This window comes from Microcaecilia unicolor, chromosome 6 (assembly GCF_901765095.1).
Source record: "Microcaecilia unicolor chromosome 6, aMicUni1.1, whole genome shotgun sequence".
Classification (NCBI taxonomy): Eukaryota; Metazoa; Chordata; class Amphibia; order Gymnophiona; family Siphonopidae; genus Microcaecilia; species Microcaecilia unicolor.
Window position 1 is genome coordinate 263,857,975 of NC_044036.1, and position 20,191 is coordinate 263,878,165.

General features: G+C 44.6%; 1 protein-coding gene across 2 annotated transcripts in view; it reads left to right on the forward strand.

Moving 5' to 3' along the window:
- The first annotated feature begins 9,691 nt into the window (after positions 1-9,691).
- The window catches only part of RABGAP1 (RAB GTPase activating protein 1), a 495,691-nt gene continuing 485,191 nt past the window's right edge, over positions 9,692-20,191 (forward strand). For both annotated transcript variants that reach the window (XM_030207329.1, XM_030207331.1), the window contains exon 1: positions 9,692-9,788. The gene's annotated coding sequence lies outside the window, so the exon portion shown is untranslated. The remainder of the gene's footprint in view (positions 9,789-20,191) is intronic.

Below are 20,191 nucleotides of genomic sequence, written 5' to 3' on the forward strand. Positions count from 1 at the left end.
ATTCAATTACTGGTTTTTCTCTTCACCTCCTTTTTTTCAAGTAGTGGGCTGTGCTGGAAGAGTATCAGAGTACTCATGGACCTGAACACACTGCTCCTGGTAACATACTAAGGGGGTCTTTTAATAAAGATTAGCTCAAGTTATCTGCAGCAGGGCCCATAGGAATAAAATGGGACCATCTGCAGATAACTCAAGCTAATATTTAGTAAAAGACCCCCTAAATGATGGCTGATAAAGACCTTTATGGACCATTTGGTCTGCCCAACAAGATGATCAGCGATGTACCTGCCTCTCTCTGCAGGTTACACCCCTCTATGTCAGAGGGTGGTGGTGAATGGAGTTCGCTCGGAGGAGGGAAAGGTGAGTAGTGGAGTGCCTCAGGGATCGGTGCTGGGGCTGATTCTGTTCAATATATTTGTGAGTGACATTGCCGAAGGGTTAGAAGGTAAAGTTTGCCTATTTGCGGATGATACTAAGATTTGTAACACAGTGGACACCCCGGAAGGAGTGGAAAACATGAAAAAGGATCTGAAAAAGCTAGAAGAATGGTCTAAGGTTTGGCAATTAAAATTCAATGCGAAGAAATGCAAAGTGATGCACTTAGGGAGTAGAAAAGAGGCGTATGTGTTAGGCGGTGAGAGTCTGCTAGGTACGGATGGGGAGAGGGATCTTGGGGTGATAGTATCTGAGGATCTGAAGGCGATGAAACAGTGTGACAAGGCGGTGGCTGTAGCTAGAAGGTTACTAGGCTGTATAGAGAGAGGTGTGACCAGCAGAAGAAAAGAGGTGTTGATGCCCCTGTACAAGTCGTTGGTGAGGCCCCACCTGGAGTATTGTGTTCAGTTTTGGAGGCCGTATCTTGCTAAGGATGTAAAAAGAATTGAAGCGGTGCAAAGAAAAGCTACGAGGATGGTATGGGATTTGCGTTACAAGACGTATGAGGAGAGACTTGCGGACCTGAACATGTATACCCTGGAGGAAAGGAGGAACAGGGGTGATATGATACAGACGTTCAAATATTTGAATGGTATTAATCCGCAAACAAACCTTTTCCGGAGATGGGAAGGCAGTAGAACGAGAGGGCATGAAATGAGATTGAAGGGGGGCAGACTCAAGAAGAATGTCAGGAAGTATTTTTTCACGGAGAGGGTGGTGGATGCTTGGAATGCCCTCCTGCGGGAGGTGGTGGAGATGAAAACGGTAACGGAATTCAAACATGCGTGGGATAAACATAAAGGAATCCTGTGCAGAAGGAAGGGATCCTCAGGAGCTTAGCCTAGAATGGGTGGCAGAGCTGGTGGTTGGGAGGCGGGGCTAGTGCTGGGGCTGGTGGTTGGGAGGTGGGACTAGTGCTGGGCAGACTTATACGGTCTGTGCCGGGGCTGGTGGTTGGGCGGCGGGGATAGTGCTGGGCAGACTTATACAGTCTGTGCCAGAGCCAGTGGTGGGAGGCAGGGATAGTGCTGGGCAGACTTATAGGGTCTGTGCCAGAGCTGGTGGTTGGGAGGCGGGGATAGGGCTGGCCAGACTTATACGGTCTGTGCACTGAAGAGGACAGTACAAATAAAAAAGTAGCACATATGAATTTATCTTCTTGGGCAGACTGGATGGACCGTGCAGGTCTTTTTCTGCCGTCATCTACTATGTTACTATGTTTCTGTTTAAATTGCTAAGGTTTTCAAGGTTTATATTGATTTCATCGTCTTTCTACAAATGATCCTCTGTGTTTTATCCCATGCTTTTTTCAAAGCCACCACAGTTTCTGTCCCCACCACCTTTTCCCAGGTAACCATTACCCTCTCTTTGAAAACGTTATTTACTGATATTACTCCTAAGTCTACCAACCTGCAACTTCAATTCATGTTCTCTATTTCTGCCACTTCCCTGGTTTTGAAAAAGATTTGTTTGTGCATTAATACCGTTCCAGTATTTAAACATCTCCCCGTCCCTCCTTTCCTCTAGAGTACACAGATTCAGGTCTTCAAGTCTCTTGTCATACACTTTGACACAAGCCCCATACCATTTTTGTCACTTTCCATGTCCTTAGCAAGATAAGTCCTCCAAAACTGTACACAATACTTCAAATTGGACCTCACCACAGATCTGTGCGGGGCATTAACACCACCTTTTTTTTTTCCTGTAGCAGATCCAGACCTAAATGGCCCCTCTGGACTGGTGTTTCAAACCCAGATCCACTATGCCAAAGCCCATAACATTCTGGCCAGAGCCAGGCACCAGCCCCCATTTTTATTCAGATCTGAAGGTAGAACAGCTAAGTTGTCTATAGAAGGACTGGAACTTGTGAAACACAGGTTTAGAAGGTAGTCATGTTCCTCTAGGTTGTAATGTGAGAGAACACCCCTCAACCCCCCCCCCCCCCCCCTAGATTTCAGAGATATTTTTTGTCTAGGGAAAAGGTCTGAAGATGAGCCTAATGCTATATTAAAAGCTGCTAGCATTGTGGTGTGCAAAGAATGTGGTATATAAATTACTGGAGTTTAAGGTTCCTATACCTCACCACAGTGTAGAGGTGAAAGCCCAAGGGTTACCTGTCAACAAGTTAAAAGCAAACCACAGTTTATAGATTTTTAGTAAACATCTGTCATTACCAGAAACATCTGCCTCATTCATGACTTTGGTTAAGAAATGAACACCCCCACTCCCACCCCCCAAGGCTGAAAGCTGCAACCTTAAAATCCCACATCCTCACAGGCATGTTGGTGCTTTTTCCATTCCAGATGGCTCCACATAGTCTTGTAGATTACACAACCTACAGAAAACTAACAAAAGCTTCCTACAAATAGTAAAGCTCCACAGTGAGCTGCTCTAGCTAGAGAGCCAGCGTGTCCTTGATCAGTCTCCTCATTGTGGTAGTGACAGATGTACTAAGTAAATTTGTAACTTGGTAGGAGATTTTGTACAGGTAAAGCTGAACATCCTTTAAATTTGTCTCAAAAACACTGTTCAGTTTACATGCAAATATATAGTCAAATACCATCCTGTGAAGCATAGTTTTTTTCAAACCACCACAATTAGTCACCTTTATTAATAGTAAGAGGGCTCTGGGAGCTTCAAGTGTAGATCCTAGTTAAAACTTGTGTCTGTTAGAAATCTTAATGCTCCTGGATTATAATTCTTTATTGCTACTTTTTGTTAATTATTGACATTGGGGTCCTTTTACTAAGGTATGCTAATGGATTTAGCGTGTGCTAAATCATAAGATGCCCATTATATTCCTATGGGTGTCTTATCATTTAGTGCATGCTAAGCGTTAGCACTCACTAAGGACCTTTTTTATCAAGCTGAATGGGGTTTTTCGGCATTGCTGCACCGGGAACCACTAGGGTGGTTTGATAAGAGGCCCAAACTCTGCTAGCGCACCTGAGGGCCCAGTTTACAAAGGTGCGCCAGCATACTTTAGTGCGTGCTAAAAATTAGTACATGCTGTGTGGACGCCCATAAAATTCCTATGGGCGCCTACACAGTGCATGCTAATTTTTAGCATGCACTAAAGAACACTAGCGTGCCTTTGTAAACAGGACCCTTAGAGGGGCATAATCGAATGGGGCGCCCATGTTTTCCTGAGGGCGTCCTCGCGAAGGGGCGGGGAAACCCGTATTATCGAAACAAGAGGGGCGTCCATCTTTCATTTCGATAATACGGTCAGTTAGGTCGACCTTAGAGATGGTTGTTCCTGGTTTTCAGCGATAATGGAAACAGAGGACGCCCATCTCAGAAACGACCCAATCCAAGCCATTTGATTGTGGGAGGAGCCAGCATTCGTAGTGCATTGGTCCCCCTCACATGCCAGGACACCAACCGGGCACCCTAGGGGGCAGTGCAGTGGACTTCAGAAATTGCTCCCAGGTGCATAGCTCCCTTACCTTGTGTACTGAGCCCCCCAAACCCCACAACTGTACACCACTACCATAGCCCTTACGGGTGAAGGGCGCACCTATATATTGGTACAGTGGGTTTGTGGTGGGTTTTGGAGGGCTCGCTGTTTCCTCCACAAATGTAACAGGTAGGCGGGGTATGGGCCTGGGTCCGCCTGTCTGAAGTGCACTGCAGTACCTACTAAAACTGCTCCTGGGACCTGCATGCGCTGTCATGGACCTGAGTATTCTCTTCATATATAAATACAGAACTCAGTTACAAAATGTAAGCATAAGTCATTCAAAAAGAGGAGGAAAAACGCCTCAAGAGAAAGCTTCTCCCACAACCGTAAAGGGGACAAAAGCTACTGTTTCATCATCATAGGCGATGCAAAAAAACATCCTATTTTTTGTTATTTTTTATCATTAATTTGTTGAAAATTTATTTCGTTTGCTGTTTCTTTTACTAAACAAAAAATCGCTCTGCCAAATGAATTAAAAAATGTTTACTTAACTTCGGCAGGCTCAAAATTCTCTCCTTTCTCTGACCGAAATCAAACTGTGGTCAACGGGTCCCGTTTCACATTACGCTGCTTCAGGACCACAGCTGTTCAATTATACATTTCAGCGGTCATCTTTCCTAAAAAATTGGAAAGAAAGAGAAAGGAGAGGAATAAACATAAAAAGATTTTATCTTTTCTAATCATTCTCTTAAATGTTGACTCTCCTTACAGTCCGTTCATTATGCCGACGGAAGCATGGCAAGCAACTCAAATTAAACATGGCGGCTCTCTATATAAAGAACGTGACGTCATACGCTGTCAGCAATGTCCAATCATATTCTTTCAATACAACGAGGCTCTGCCTCGGTATTCTGTCAAAAATCAATCCTTCTGAGTTACATTAAAAAAAAAAATGCGTCCATTCAATCTTCCCATTTAATCCAAGAGGAGTCATTGATTTTAATCGGAAAATCCACTGTTGTTGCCACAATCGGGCTTCTTCATTCTTTAAACGCCAATCAGCCTGCTGTAAAACCAAACAGCTGAGAGAGTTAAAATTATGCACAAATTCTGTATAGTGTTTAGCCAATGGGGACGTGGTCTTGTTTGTTGAAATGACACTTCTATGTTCTATAAGTCTAACATAAGGTTGTGGGGTGGTTTGTCCAACATAAATCCTATCACAAGGACATTTAATACAATATACAACTCCCTTAGATTTACAAGTAGTGTTCGTATAGAGAGTAAATTTCTGTCCTGTACTTGGATTCATAAATTCCTTTGTCTCAACCATGATGGAGCACATCTGGCAATTACCACAACTTTTATGTCCGTTATATACAATAGTCTGTCTGAAGATTAGGTTTTGTTAAGCACAACAGTTCCTTTAAATTATTGCCCCTACTGTAAGCCATTCTTACGGCTGAATTGGTAAATACAGGTAGAGTCTGAACAATATTCCAATGCATCCTAATAATATTGGAAACTCTACTTGCTTGCAAGGTGTGCTTTAACACATATGTAAACACCTTTTCTTCTTGGTTATCTTCTCTCTCGGTGGGCTGTAGTAACAACTGTCTATCAATATACTTCGCCCTCTTGTAGGCCGACCTCACTACTTTTTTAGGGTACCCTCTTTCCATGAGACATTCTTGTAAATTTCGTGCTTGACGGCAGAAATCATTTTTATTTGAGCAAATCCTCCGATATATAAAAAATTGAGCGAATGGTAAGTTGTTCTTTAAAGACTTCGGGTGGCAGCTAGTGTAATACAACACGTGTTCCGGTCTGTATTCTTTTTATATATTGAGGTATCAAAATGATCAAATTGCTTCTGTACTTTCACATCCAAAAATGTAATTTAATTTGAATGCACATTCATAGTAAACTTAATGTTGGAATGACAATTATTTAAATAAACCAAAAACTGATCCAGCATCTCTTGACCACCTTGCCACACTAGAAAAACGTCATCAATAAAACCTGAGTATGACATCTGAGGCTGGCATGACATATTTTGAAAGATATTTTTTGAGGGTGGGAGGGGTTAGTGACCACTGGGGGAGTAACGGGAGGTCATCCCCGATTCTCTCCGGTGGTTATCTGATCATTCCAGGCACCTTTTTGTGCCTTATTCGTAAAAAAAACACGTCCAGATGAAAATGTCAAAGTGTTTGTCAGGGACGTCCTTGTTTTTTTCGATTATGGGTCAAAGACGTCCAAGTGTTAGGCACACCCATGTCCCGCCTTCGCTATGCTTCCGACACGCCCCCTTGAACTTTGGACATCCCTGCAACGGACTGCAGTTGGGGACGTCCAAAATCGGGTTTCGATTATACCGATTTGGATGTCCCTGGGAGAAGGATGTCCATCTTCCGATTTATGTCGAAAGATGGACGTCTTTCTCTTTAGAAAATGAGCCCAAAAGTAACACACTAGGGGCCCTGTTTACTAAGCCACTCTAGAGGTTCGCTAACGTTTTTATTGTGTGCTGTTTAGATGCTTATAATATTCCTATGGGCGTCTACACGGATAGTGTGTGTGCTAATTTCTAGCACACACTAAAAACCTTAGCAAAGAAGGCCCTTGAAAAGTAATTTTAAAACAGAGTGCTAAGCAATTAAACAAAAAAAAAAAACCCATACTTTTATTTTATAAAAACAAGTTATGTGTTTAACTGCTTTTATACAGAGACTCCTACAATATTCCTGAGCAGTGCACAAATTCTGTCACACAAAGTTACATTGGATTCAAGGAAGGTGCAACTATGTGGATGTACTCTAATGTGGGTACATGCCTATTTTATAGATTTCTTAAAAGTATACATGCCTTTGTTGGCACACGTACTTACATATACATAAGCCATTTCCACATATAGAACATGCTTCAGAAGCAGAGATTGCTTTATGAAATTATCTTCAAAGTGGTTAAAAGGGAATTTTTTTTCAAAATTGCAACAACAGTAAATTAAAGCTATAGGGCATAGAAAGGTCTTGCACGTACAGATTAAAAGGCAATAAGCTTGAGAACACATGAGAATCTGTGCATAAACTTAGGTTCAATTGCATGAGTCTAAAAGCACAGGTGCCCAGTATAAGAGGCGTGGGGAGGCTAGGTTTCCCCAGCTGCAAGTCCCTGACTCTCACCAGGCCACTCCAGGTGCCTGCAGGCTGCATCATTCTCCCTTGGTCCAACACCTCTCTTTCTCCCTCCATCCTGGTTCCAGCGTCTTTCTCCTTTCCTTCCCGGTTACAGTGTCTGCCCTTCTCCCTCCCGCAGTCCCCTTCGCTTTTCCCCTGGCTGCTGGTAGTGGCACTACTTCAATTCAATCAGCCTGCCTTGGGGGGTTAGGGCCTTCTCTATGACACGAACCACCCTCGCTGATGCAGCTTCCTGCTTCCGTGAGGGCAGGGCGTGTTACAGGGAAGGCCCAAAGCACCAAAGAAGGCTCACTGGATTGAAGCAGTGCCACTACTGGCGGCCAGGAGAAAACAAATGAGAGAGACCGTGGGGAGGGATGGAGAGGGTGGAAAGGGGAGGGACACTAGAACCCAGGAAGGGGTTGGGAAGGAGAGAAGGGGATAGATGCTAGAACCAGGAGGGGAGAGGAAAGGGGGCAGATGCTGGACCCGTGAGATGGAGGGGGAAAGAGGTGCTGGACCCGTGAGATGGAGGGGGAAAGAGGTGCTGGACCCAGGGATAGAGAGGTGGAGGTGGTGCTGCTCTACTGGATCGGGGGGGGGGGGGAGGGAGGGACAGACAGACAGGAAGAAGTGCTAGACCCAAGAGTTGGAGGGAGGGAGGATAGATGCTAGGGGAGTGGAAAGGAGGGAGAGAGAAACCAAGACTGGGAAAGAGGGGGGAAAGACACTGGACCCAGGAGGGCAATATATTGGGCTGGGGGGAGAAAGATACTTGCCCCAGGGTGGGGGTGTGGGAGGAAGGAAAAAGAGAGAGAAAGAACAGGAAGACTGAGAAGAGATGTTGGGCATGGAGAGAGCGTAGAGATATGGACACAGAAGAGCAATGCTGGACAGAGAGGAAATAATGACACCTGGGAACAGTGTTGGACACGGGGGGGGGGGGGGGGGGGGGGGATGCTGATCACAGGGGAAGGAATATGGATTAAGGATGAAAATGCAGGACAGATCAAGATAGGGACACAAAGGAGCTATGCTAAAAATAAGGGAGGATAAGGCATAGGGACAGGGATAGAGGGACAATGCTGGACAGGACAGATAGGATTGTAGAGAGAAGATCGATGGTGGACATGGAGAGAGAAGAAAAGTCAAAGGGACAGAAGACCCTGCACAGACAGGAAAAAAAAAAAGAAAAGGAAAAAAAGCAGTGATGCTGTCACCAAAGTGAATAGAAAAATAAAATGCTCATACAACAAAGGTAGAAAAAAGTATTTTATTCTGAATTTATTAATTGGAATATATCAGCTTTTGGAAATGCACATCTCTGGTATTTTGTATTTGTTTCTATTTCACTACTATTGTTTTGTGCAAAGTCTTACTTTGTAAGGTTTCCGGTTCAGTCTCTTGCCTTCATACTTCTATTACTGATTGGTGGCCCCTTGTTTCATTTTTGTTAAGGGTCGATCTGGGTTTTGTGTGTGTAACTATGGCAGTGATTCCCAAAATTTTTACTATGGTGGACTAAAATATTTCATAGATGGAGAAACCCTCAATTGATTAATGCTGGGCTTGATGGACCTTCGATTTGTCCTAGTATGGCAATACTTATGCACTTAAAAGGAGAAAAAAGGTTTGAGGCTGGAAAGACCAGGTGAACATACCAGAAAGGCAGGAAGATGACACAAGGGTAGATAAAAATTAAAAGCTCATCTAATTGGCAGAGGGCAATCCGGACACTGTAGTAAAAGATTGCAAAGAATAAAGAAAGAGTGTCAGCTGCGGGTACTGAATTTACTGTTTTCAATGCATGCAAGCGTCTAAGATGATGGTAAATGGAATAGAGATCCTTGGAGGGGTTTGGAGATGTCAAGAGTTTTGTAGCAACATAGGTCTTTTTCTTAAGGAAGAAATTGTATTCCTGGCATTATCTACTGACACATGTTAAAATCCACTTTAATTCAATTACCTAAGAGACCTATATACATTTACTGACGTTTGCACGTTTTAATTTTTGTTTTGTAACTTTATTCTTTGGCATTTGATACCTTTTATTATATTTAGATATTAAGATATGCATTATGTACAACTATTTTGCTGATCTTTCTTAGCTCCAGCAGCTGGCCCTTTCCTTCTCAACGCCACTTCCGCTCCAGCATCTCCCCCAATACCCCTAATGTACATCTCTCCCTCTCCAACCCCCCATTCCAGCAGCTCTTCCTCTCTTTCCAAAATCCCCACCCACTCCAGTCTGTCTCACCTTCCATCTCCCATATTCCAGCATCTCTCCCTCTCACAGAAATGCGGTATATCAAAATCCTTTCTCTCCTTCCTTCCCATCCCTGCCACTCTCCAAACTCTTACCCCTCACTCCAGTATCTCTCCCTCCTTTTCATCCTACCACCACGCTACCCCCCCCCCCCCCCCCCCATCTCTTCCTATCGACGCCCCCGCTTCAGCATCTCGCCCTCTCTGTCATTCTCAAATCGCAAACGCTCTACCCCTCCTACTTTCAAACCTATTTTTAAGGGCTCTCGGCTCGCGTTAGTAGCGCAATTCATACAGTTTGCCGCGATACACGCCAAGCAGCTTTCCCTCTGGTCCCGCCCACACTGACGCAATCTCTTCTCTCTGGCCTGTCCCGCCTCCTCCCCTTAACGCAACTTCCTGTTTCCGGCAGGGCGGGACGCGGCAGAGGGAAAGCTTAGGGGTTGATCTCGGGCTGTATCTGTGAATTGGTGGTGCTGCTGCGGACTTCATAGACACGTTTGAAGGTATGACGGGGGAGGGAAGTTGTGAATGAGGAAGTGATATTGGTCTGCGTACAGGGAGGAGAGGGGAACACGTACTATATTGGGAGAATAGAAGAGAGGGAGGTGGGGTACTTGGTCCTTGAATGCGTGTTTAGAGGGGTGCTTGGCGTGCGAGGGCAGCCAAATGCGTGTGATTGATATTTCTGTTTTTGGAGAATCCGTGTACGCTTAGTGTTTGTATATCCTGACCTGGACAGGTCCACAACAATGCCTTTTTTTTTTTAAGTATTTTTTTTAGATAGTGCTAAAAGTGTGCACGCCATGGCAGCCACATACATTTCTAGCTCCATCTGAAGACAGTTTTCAGTAAGGCCATTTAACCCTGGTAATTACTTATTTACCCGCATTAATGGCTTTGAACATTTCTGTTTGTAAGATTAAAGCCAAAACAATAAGGCAAATAGGTAAACATCATAACCTTTTTATTTGCTAAAACACATTAAAGCTGCCTTTTCCTACTTTTACTGGCTATGCAAGGAAGGGCTTTATGTTGTTTATATGTTGCTTTTATGCTACTTCTGTATTAGCATGGCAGGGTCACTGTGCAAAAGAGCTGCTACATATAGTTGATTCTGTTGGGTGCAGAGGAATTTGACTGTTTATGTTCATATCTATCCATTAGTTGGCTCTCTGATGGCATGCATTGTTTGGTCCAGATCACTTTTTGTGCTTAGAATAGACTTGGTAGGGTTAGCGTTTGTACTAAGTCTGACTTGCTCTTACTTTTATCTTGTTAGTAGAGAGTAACTTATTAATGGCAGTGGACCACTTAAATTATAGCAGGAATAGCAATTGTACAGTGTATACTGACCCTCATGGGAGAGGGGGGGGGGGGGTACTAAACAGTACAGTACTTTATTTCTAAGGAGTTCCTAATAGATTAGGTATCTTGAGTTCACAGCAAAACAAAATATTCTTTTAAACCTCTTACGCTGCAATTTTTGTAAATATATATTTTCAGCAGCAAGTTTGTAGTGGCTTGATTCATTCATTTGTTTTTATATTCCGTACTTCCTGAAGCCCTGAGTGCTCTCTGAAATCATTCTGACCATTATAGTGTAATAAAACAAGGTGAATATAAAACAGAACATGGCGTTATTACAGTAGCATGGGTGTGTACCAATGAATATAAATTACATAATCAAAAGAAAACAGCAAGTGTTCTCCAAATAGCATGGGGTCTGGGTGTCAGTACACAGAAAAGCAGAAGAGTAAAGAGCATGAATACATAGTGAAGGATCATGGGAAGAGTCAGGAGTTGAGGTGTTTCCTGAAAGGCAAGAGATCAGGTACTGGGGTGGGGGTGGATGCAGAGTACATTACATTGGTATGGTGATATCTTAGCCTTCCTTCTTTGGAAACCTGCCTAAAATTCTAGCTGAAGCTCAGAGTATGAAATAGGTTTTATAGTTTTAGAGAAGTAGCAAGTGGTCACTTCTCTGATTAAATCACCACAAGGTGGGAGAATTCAAGCAAATAAGAGAGACACAAAGGGACCTATGTGGTGTAGAAAGGAAGAAAATCAGAGGTTGGGCAAGACCTGTGATGGTAAACAGGCCCAAATGGGCACTGGGTAGGAATATCAGTCATGATAGGGAGCTTGCAGAGTTATTGCTAGTTTTTCATGCCTACAAGCAATGAAAAAATATCTTTAAAAAAATCTTTATATGTTGAAAATCTCACATTTAATGTGCATCTGTCCAATGTTTATCTGCTCTTAAGCAGATAAACATTGGACAGATGAACTGGTGATTATTACATTGTAGTAGCTCCTTCAGTTGTATCAAATATGTAAATGTTTGAGAGGCATAGGAACCAGTGAATTTTAGATGACGACTCAAAACTGATTTTGTATTGCATCTTTGTTGGTTACGTTCACAACTGGAGCAATTCATTTTCTATTCTTAAATTGAATATGAAAAACAGGGAAGTCCAAGAGCCTGATTTAGATTTTATCATATCATATGGTGTAAAACTTAATGAATCAGGCCAAAAACTTGTAATTCTTTGGTACATAAAACTCAAGTTGAATAAGTAGTAAACCCATTTTAGACTATTGAAATTCAAAGTTTGTAAATAAGAGTAGCAACCTAGTGGTTAGAGCAGTTCCTGTGGGGATGGAAACAATTCCTGGGTGGTTCCTGTGGAAGTGTAAGCTGCACCTGCACCAACCTCTCACCTACCGAGTAGCAAGTTCTTTGAGTGCTGTCTCCTCCTCCTCCTTGCTTTAACAGCACAGATGTGGGAAGTCTTCCGTTAAGTAGGTGGTAGAGACATAAATGTTGACGGAATTCGAAAAGGCATGGGATGAACACAGAAGATCTCTAATTAGAAAATGGAAATTTATTTAAAAAACCCCTAAGCTTAAATGGCGCCGTGTGTGGATGTGTCGAGTGACACTTAGATGGTGAGTCCGGCTGTGATGAACTAGGACCAATACCGCCGGGCAGACTTATAAGGTCTGAGTCTCAAATATGGCTGTCTGGTTTAGGATGGGCTGGAAGGGGTTTGGACAGCAATTTCAGTGGCTGGAACATGAGGACAGTGCTGGACAGACTTTTACGGTCTTTGTCCCCCAAATGAGAACATGAATAGGCTGGAGTGGACTTCGGCAACTCTAGCAGTTGGAACATAAGGATAGGGCTGGGTGGACTTCTGTGGTCTCCAGAAACACCAAAGAAAGACCATAATCAAGTATATAATATCAATTTCATTGTTGATTTAATCATGAATTTATAATGAGTGTGACTATTGGGCAGACTGGATGGATCATTTAGGTATTTATCTACCGTCACTTACTATGTTACTATAAACCCGAGCTGATGTGCAGACTTCAGTTCTGACACAGGCATGAGCATCAGATGTCACCTGACCTACTGGCGCGTGCATGAGGCAACCTCTCAGCCATAGGAGCCAACTTTTTAAAATGATTGGGGGTGCTGAATGAATGCAACCCAATATTCTCCCGTCACCTGCCACCACCAAAAAAGAAGTAGACTATTCACCTTTCTTTTTTTTTTTTTTTTTAATATATTTTATTGCAACAGAGCAATACCAAATCGAAAATGGTGTGCAAAATGAGTCTACTGTCTAAGTAGTTGCAGGGTACAAGTGTAAAAACTTGCGCCACGGCATTTGTTTTCAGCTGTGGGAGACAATGAGAATGCTCTGCTGATAGATTCTAAGTTCAAAACAGGCCAATTTCTCTCATATTGACAGACCATAGCTGCAGATAGTGGTGGTGAATCTTCTGCCACAGAATCAATTTTTTGATGAGCAAAAGAGCATTATAAAGGAAGTGGCACTGCAAGGCCAAGGTGCCCTGTTCCACCAAGTGTTCTGAATACCCAAAAGTAAAGAGCTGTAGTCCCACTCGGGGAAGCACCAGACAACTCATGCCAACGCTGACAGTCTTGCCAAACCTGAAACAATATGTTATCAAAATCTCGGAACCTAACAAACAGGTCCCTATTCAGACACTTGGCCTTGCAGTCACACATGCAGAACAGAGATAGCCCTCTTCAAAATCTTCAAAAATTAACCAGAAATCCTAAGAAGCTAAACTCTGCATGCAGCACAATACAAGAAAAACAAAGAAACACATTGCTATACTTCAAAATTTATTTATTTATTTATTTTATTTATTTATTGCATTTGTATCCCACATTTTCCCACCTTTTTGCGGGTTCAGTGTGGCTTACAATATGAGTTGAATGTTGGAAATACAATTTGTTACAGATAGTTATGGATTACATTGTGCAGAGTTATGCGAAACAATTGAGGTGTCGTTAAGGAATGTAACAATGGAACATAGACATTGAAACTTTGGAAGGAAACAATGGGAGCTTAGAGGGCGATAAAAAGGCATTAAGGCGTATGGTATATATCTTTCTGTGAGTAAAGGTATGAGTGATGTGATATTACGGGAATGAGAGTTCGGAGGTGAATGTATGATGCATTAGTGAACAGCAGATGCAGATTCTCAAATTGGACATATTCCAAACACTAAAATGAAAATAAAATGATTTTGTTTCTACCTTTGTTGTCTGTTGACTTTGTTCTGATCATGTCGGTCCCAGTCTCTGATTCTGCTGCTCTCTATCTGTTCTCTTAACTCCGTTTCCAGGGCTTCCTTTCCATGTATTTCTTTACTTTCCTCCTTTCGTCTTCATTTCTTGCCCTACATCCATAGGTAAAAGCTGGGTCCTCCGTGGACTTGACTGGAGAAGGTATAGAGTGGATCCAGCTTTTGCCGATTTTCTCCATCCAGGTATAGTTTTTCTTCTCTTTTCCCTTTCCCTCATTTCCGTCAATATGCTTCTCCTTCCTATTTCTTCCCTCCTCTCTTCCCTCTATGTCCAGCATTTTTCCTTTACCCCCTCCATCCATATCCAGCATTTCTCCTCTCTCTCCGCCGCTCCATCCATGTTCATCTTACTTCCTCTCTCTTCCCTCCCCTCCTTCGATGTCCAGCATTTGTCATTGCTCCCCTCCATCCATGTGCATCTCCTTCCTCTGTCTTACCTTCCCTCCATCCGTGTCCTGCATTTCTCCTCTCTCCCCTCCATCCATGTGCCTCTCCTCCTGTCTTCCCTCTCCTCCATCCATGTCCAGCATTTCTCCCCTCCCTTCCATCCATGTGCATGTACTTCCTCTGTCTTTCCTCCATTCCATGTCCAGCATTTCTCCTCTCTCCCCTCCATCCATGTGCATCTCCTTCCTCTGTCTTCCCTTCCCTCCATGTCCAGCATTTCTCCAGCCCTCCCCTCCATCCATCCATGTCCAGAAACTCTCCTCTCTCCCCTTCCCTCTCCTCCATCCATAGCCAGCAATTCTCCTCTCCCCTGCCCTCTCCTCCATCCATAGCCAGCAATTCTCCTCTCTCCCCTGCCCTCCCCTCCATGTCTCGCGATTTCTCCTCTCTCCCCTACCCTCCCCTCCCATCCATGTCTCGTGACTCACTCCAAACCCCACCTGCCTCCCTTTTAGCCCCTGAGTTCCAGTTCCAACCCCAGCCTGACCTGACTGCCCTCTTCTCCCACAACAGCCCTATTTTCCTTCCTGCCGTCCAGTGTTGTAAAACTTATTTTACCTCGAGTCGTGGCGGCAGTGAAAGCAGTAGGCTCACCTCCTGTCACGATTGTGACTGTATCCCATGCCTGCACTCACCTCGCCTTCTGGTGACCAGGCCCTATGGCTGCTGTCATCTTCCTGTTTCCCAACCATGTTCCAGAGTTCATTCCAGTCCTATTCTGATGTTCCAGCATTCCAGACTTGCTTTGGGGTTCCTGCAGCCAAGCCGTGATCTGGTGTTTTTGCTGCCAAGCCTCACTCTTACTAGTGACCTCATCTGTAATTGCCTTTATTAAGCACCTGGGAACTTTCAGGCTTGCCTTTGCCACAGAGGTCTTCAGATGAGTTTTCGTCTGTGTATGTTGTTGCAGTTCCAGCCCTGCTAGTTCTTGTCTTGCCAGTCTTCAACTTCTACTCCCACCATGCTTGTTCCAGCCCTGCAAGCCTTCAGCTTCAAGTTCTAATCCTGCTTGTGTCTATCCTGTTTGTCTTCAGCTTCAGTTCCTCCATTGTTTGTTCCAACCCTGTCTACTTTCAGCTTCCATTCCAGCCAAGCCTGTTTGAGAATCCTGAATCCTGTTTCAGAATCCTGAATCCTGTTCCAGCCAAGCCTGTTTGAGAATCCAGCATCTGGTTCCAGCCAAGGCAAGCCCGTTCCAGCATCTGGTTCCAGCCAAGCCAAGTCTGTTCCAGAATCCTGTTCCAGAATCCGGTTGTTCCAGCCCTGCTTATTCCAGCCCTGCTCATCTACCGCTTCAGTTCCCATCTTGCTAGTTCCGGTCCTTCTTGTACCAGCCTGTCTGTGTTCAGCCTCGCTTCCTGTTTGGGTGGTTCACCTGCTGCTGCTGGTCACTGGCAGTGGCCCAAGGGCTCACTACTCCGGACTCCGTGACAGGCCGTGACACCTCCATCCTTTCCTTCCCTCTCAGTGTCCTGCCCTCCTCTGATGTAATTTCCTGTTTCCGCAAGGGCGGGACACTGAGAGGGAAGGCTGGAGGCGAGCCTGCTGCTTTCACTGCCGCCGCGACTTGAGGTAAAATAAGTTTTGCAACGCTGGGCGGCAGGAAGGAAAGGGGTGCTGTTGTGGGAGAAGAGGGCGGTCAGGTCAGGCTGGGGTTGGAACTTGAACTTCTGATGCGTTCTGGTTTGGTGACGGGTCCCAAAATCTTGGGAGTGCTCGAGGACCCACGGAGTCGGTGCCTGTTCTCTCAGCACACAGTGCCAGTGAATCGGAGACAAGTCTTACATGTGCACACCAGTTTGTTCCAACTTCAGTTCCTTCCTTGCCTGCAGTGCTGCGGCTCAAACCCAGAGAGAGACTGAGAGAGCCAACCAGAATTTTTGAATGTACCATTCAATTCTTGCGGGACCGGGTGGGGACAGATTAAATTATTGTGGGGATGTGTGGGGGGCGGGTAAGATTCCAGCAGGCATAGGAGGGACAGGTAAGATTTCTGGCCCCGTGTAGCTCTCTAGTTTAAATCCCACAGGTGCGGGAGGGGATCCAAGATGACTGCTGCCTGGAGTGCCACGTAAGCTGTGTGGGGCTGACACTGGAAAATATAATTCCTGTTAGTTGCCTACCTACCTTTTTGACTTGAAGATGGCCCTGAAGCAGTGCGAGAAATTCAAGAGCCACCCCTCAAAACTTCTTGGGTGTTTCGCAGCGTCAGTCTTTGATTACATCTTTCGTAGCAACCTCAGATTGTAAGTCATCTCCAGCCAGTGAGCCGCTTGGTAAGGAGGCCTTGCTTCAACAGCTTGTGCAGGAATGCTCTTTGAGGTCAGATGCGAGGAGCCCTTCCCCGCCACCGACTCCCAGAACTGAGAGGCTATAGGGTGAAGTGTCGACTGCCGAAGTACGAGGAAGTACAGCATCGTTTGGAGGGGATCTTAAAGGGGTTATTCCCTGTATGGAATTGGAAGCCTTACCGGGAGTTTCAGGCTCTGGAGAGTGCGGTAAGGAGTGGGGATCCTATACCTGCAGGGTATAACCAACAGTTGGGTCATAAGTACATAAGTACATAAGTAATGCCATACTGGGAAAAGACCAAGGGTCCATCGAGCCCAGCATCCTGTCCACGACAGCGGCCAATCCAGGCCAAGGGCACCTGGCAAGCTTCCCAAACGTACAAACATTCTATACATGTTATTCCTGGAATTTTGGATTTTTCCAAGTCCGTTTAGTAGTGGTTTATGGACTTGTCCTTTAGGAAACCGTCCAACCCCTTTTTAAACTCTGCTAAGGAGTTATATCAGCGAGGGCCTGTTTGGCGGGTTTTACCCCTAAACCTACTCTGATCAAACCCCCTGTGATTACACTTGAGACTATTTTTGGACCACATTGGTTCATTTGGAAACCTCAGTCTTGCAAAATTCCTTGAATATTTCTGCAATTGCAAATGAGTTGGAAATGGGTGCATCACAACAGGAGGAGAGAGTTGGCGCCCTGACTGGGAGAGTGGAGAAGGTTGAACATTCTTTGAAACAACAGGTGGATTTAACTAACTCCTTTGTTCAGGACAGACTCATTTCTAAATGAAAGATTGAGATCATAGAGAATGCGTTAAGGAATCTGAATTTGAGATTTGTGAATTTTTCCAAGGTGCCTCTCGAGTTACCTAGGGATACCTTGAAAAGTATTTTATGAATATATTGAAGATTTTTCCGGAGTTAATCCCTCCTGTTGCTAGATGTTATTTCTTGCCTGTCAGAGCAGGGCAGTGGAGACCTGAAAGAATTAACATCGCAGAGGATAGTCTGTGTCTGCCATCCTGTAGAGATCTGGAGATGAGAGACTAATAGAGCTACATTGTTAGCAGCATTTGTTTTTCATCGTTAAAAGATCAGAATATTTACTTTGTACTGTCATTATCGGATAGCATTATTTCTAGGTCAGAAATTGTGGATTTTTCCTAATTTGTGTAGAACTACACAGGAGAGGCGTAAGAAATTTTTCTGCTGCCCAGGAGGCTTACAACTTGCGTATGCATGTGTTTATTCAATTTCCATGCAAATGGATTGTTACCTGCGAGAATAACAGATATATCTTTTTTTGATGATCCACAATTTCAGAATTTTGTGTAATAAGAGGTCTACAAATAAGTAATGCCATACCATACTGGGAAAAGACCAAGGGTCCATCGAGCCCAGCATCTTGTAGGTGCGGTTTCAGAGATGTCTTAATATATTTATGTGAGAGCTACAGGATATTGAGATAGGGTCTTTGAGATTAGATTGATGTCGCGTGCTCGAGGACCTTGGCATACTGTCAGGCTTCCTCCCCGGGAGCACTGGGTTTGTGAGTCCGTGGGCCACTACCGTGGAGCGGCAGTGGCAGGCAAGATCACCTCCAAGGTAGAGATAAGACAAAACTGGACCGGAACCCCGGACTGGAGTTCTACACAGGAATACACGGAACTGGAACGCACTGGACGGGTGCGCACTGGAGTGGAGCCCGCTGGACTGGAACACACTGGAGGACCCCACTGGACTGGAACATACAGGAGTAAAACCCGCTGGACTGGAACACACTGGAGCGGAACCCGCTGGACTGGAACACACTGGACCTAGGCTTCACCTACGCTTGACCACCTTTCCCCGAGGGTTGAGCCCTCAGGTTCGGGCGGCCGGCAGTGCTTACAGGAAAAACCGGAACTGGAACTTGCAAGCAGGAACAGCAGGAATGAGGATCCAGGAGTGCCCCCTGGCACCTCAGCGAAGGCAAGGCATCCAGGCAGGGAATGTCCGGGTTCTGGCAGTCGGCAGGTTAGACACAAGGACTAGTAGACTGTACCCAAGCTAATAGGAAAGCTATGCCCAGGCAAACCAGTCATACACAAGAAAGATACACTAGACAACTCAGGAGACTAGTAAAGCTATACACCAGCTAACAACAAAGCTGTGCCCAAGCTAACAAGTCATACACTGGAAACAAACTCAGAGCACTAGCAAAGCTATACACAGGCTCACAAGCCACACGGTGCCTAAGCTGGCTAGTCTAACACTAGGAACAAACAGAGAGAACTAGCAAAGCTATACACAGGCTACCAAGCCACACGGTGCCTAAGCTATCTAGTCAAACATAGAAACTCACACAGAGCAAACACTGAAACAGTGTACAGAGCACTCTATACACCAGGGCCCTAGATGAAATGAAAAGGCCAGGGCTGTAGTCTCTAAGTGATTAATAAAGCCCTTCCACACCAGAGGCACAGCTGCAGCAATCACCTTGCATCCAAACAGAGGCTTGACACACAGAGAAGTCAGCCCAGCGGGAGCCATCTTGGATACTGGCATAGAGGAGTCGGCGGCAGCCATCTTGGAAAAGGCATAGCCCACACAGGTGAGGTTCAGTAGGGTAATCAGCACACAGAGCCAGAGAGAAACTAAGACAGAGACAGACACAGAGACAAGCAGAAGCCAGCACAGCCACTGACTCCCAGAAACAGGGTAAGTCTGAGGGTGGTCACGGCCACAGACGTAACAATTGAGGGAACCAGGCGATTTCAGTAATTATGATTTGCATAATTCCTTTATAAATCTCCTTTTTTCTTATTTGGATCCCCCTTTTTTATATTTCAGTTCTTAGTGAGGGTTGTGATGATATTGTTTGATTGTATTTCCTTTATGTATTATAAGTTTCCTTGAATTACTTTGCGATTCAAATTTGTAATGAGATTTGAATTGAAAATTAATAAATATATTAAAATATAAATCCCACAGGTGCCGCTTCTGATCTTGGGCAAGTCACTTACCTACATTGCCTCGGGTACAAGCTTAGACTGTAAGGCCTCTGGGGATAGGGAAATATCTAGTGTATCTGAATGTAACTCACCTTGAGGTACTACTGAAAAATGGTTTGAGCTAAATTAAAAAAGCCAGATCAAAAAATTGACTAATGTGCAGCTGCTATCTGTTTAGGCATAACAATTCTGTGCTCTGCTGTTTAAACATCTTGTTCCCATAATATATCTGCTCTTGGTCTCTCAACTATATATGGTAAGTTGTAGGAAATCTTTAGCATCGTATCTATGTTAGTTGAGTGTTCTAATGCATTTGTATTAGGTGTTTCCTTGTCATCAAGCAGATGAAGCCTTTATGTATGGGTTGTGTCCATCAACCAGCAGGGGGAGATAGAGAGCACTCAACTTTTCACAGTGCCTCATGGCCAGCCAGCTCCACTGCCTCTTCAGTATTCTCTATCTCCCCAAGCAGGGTGGCTGCAGCTTCTTCAAGCTCCATAAAATATCTGCCTGGGGGTGGCTCCTGGCTTGCCAGTTGTTAGCCGG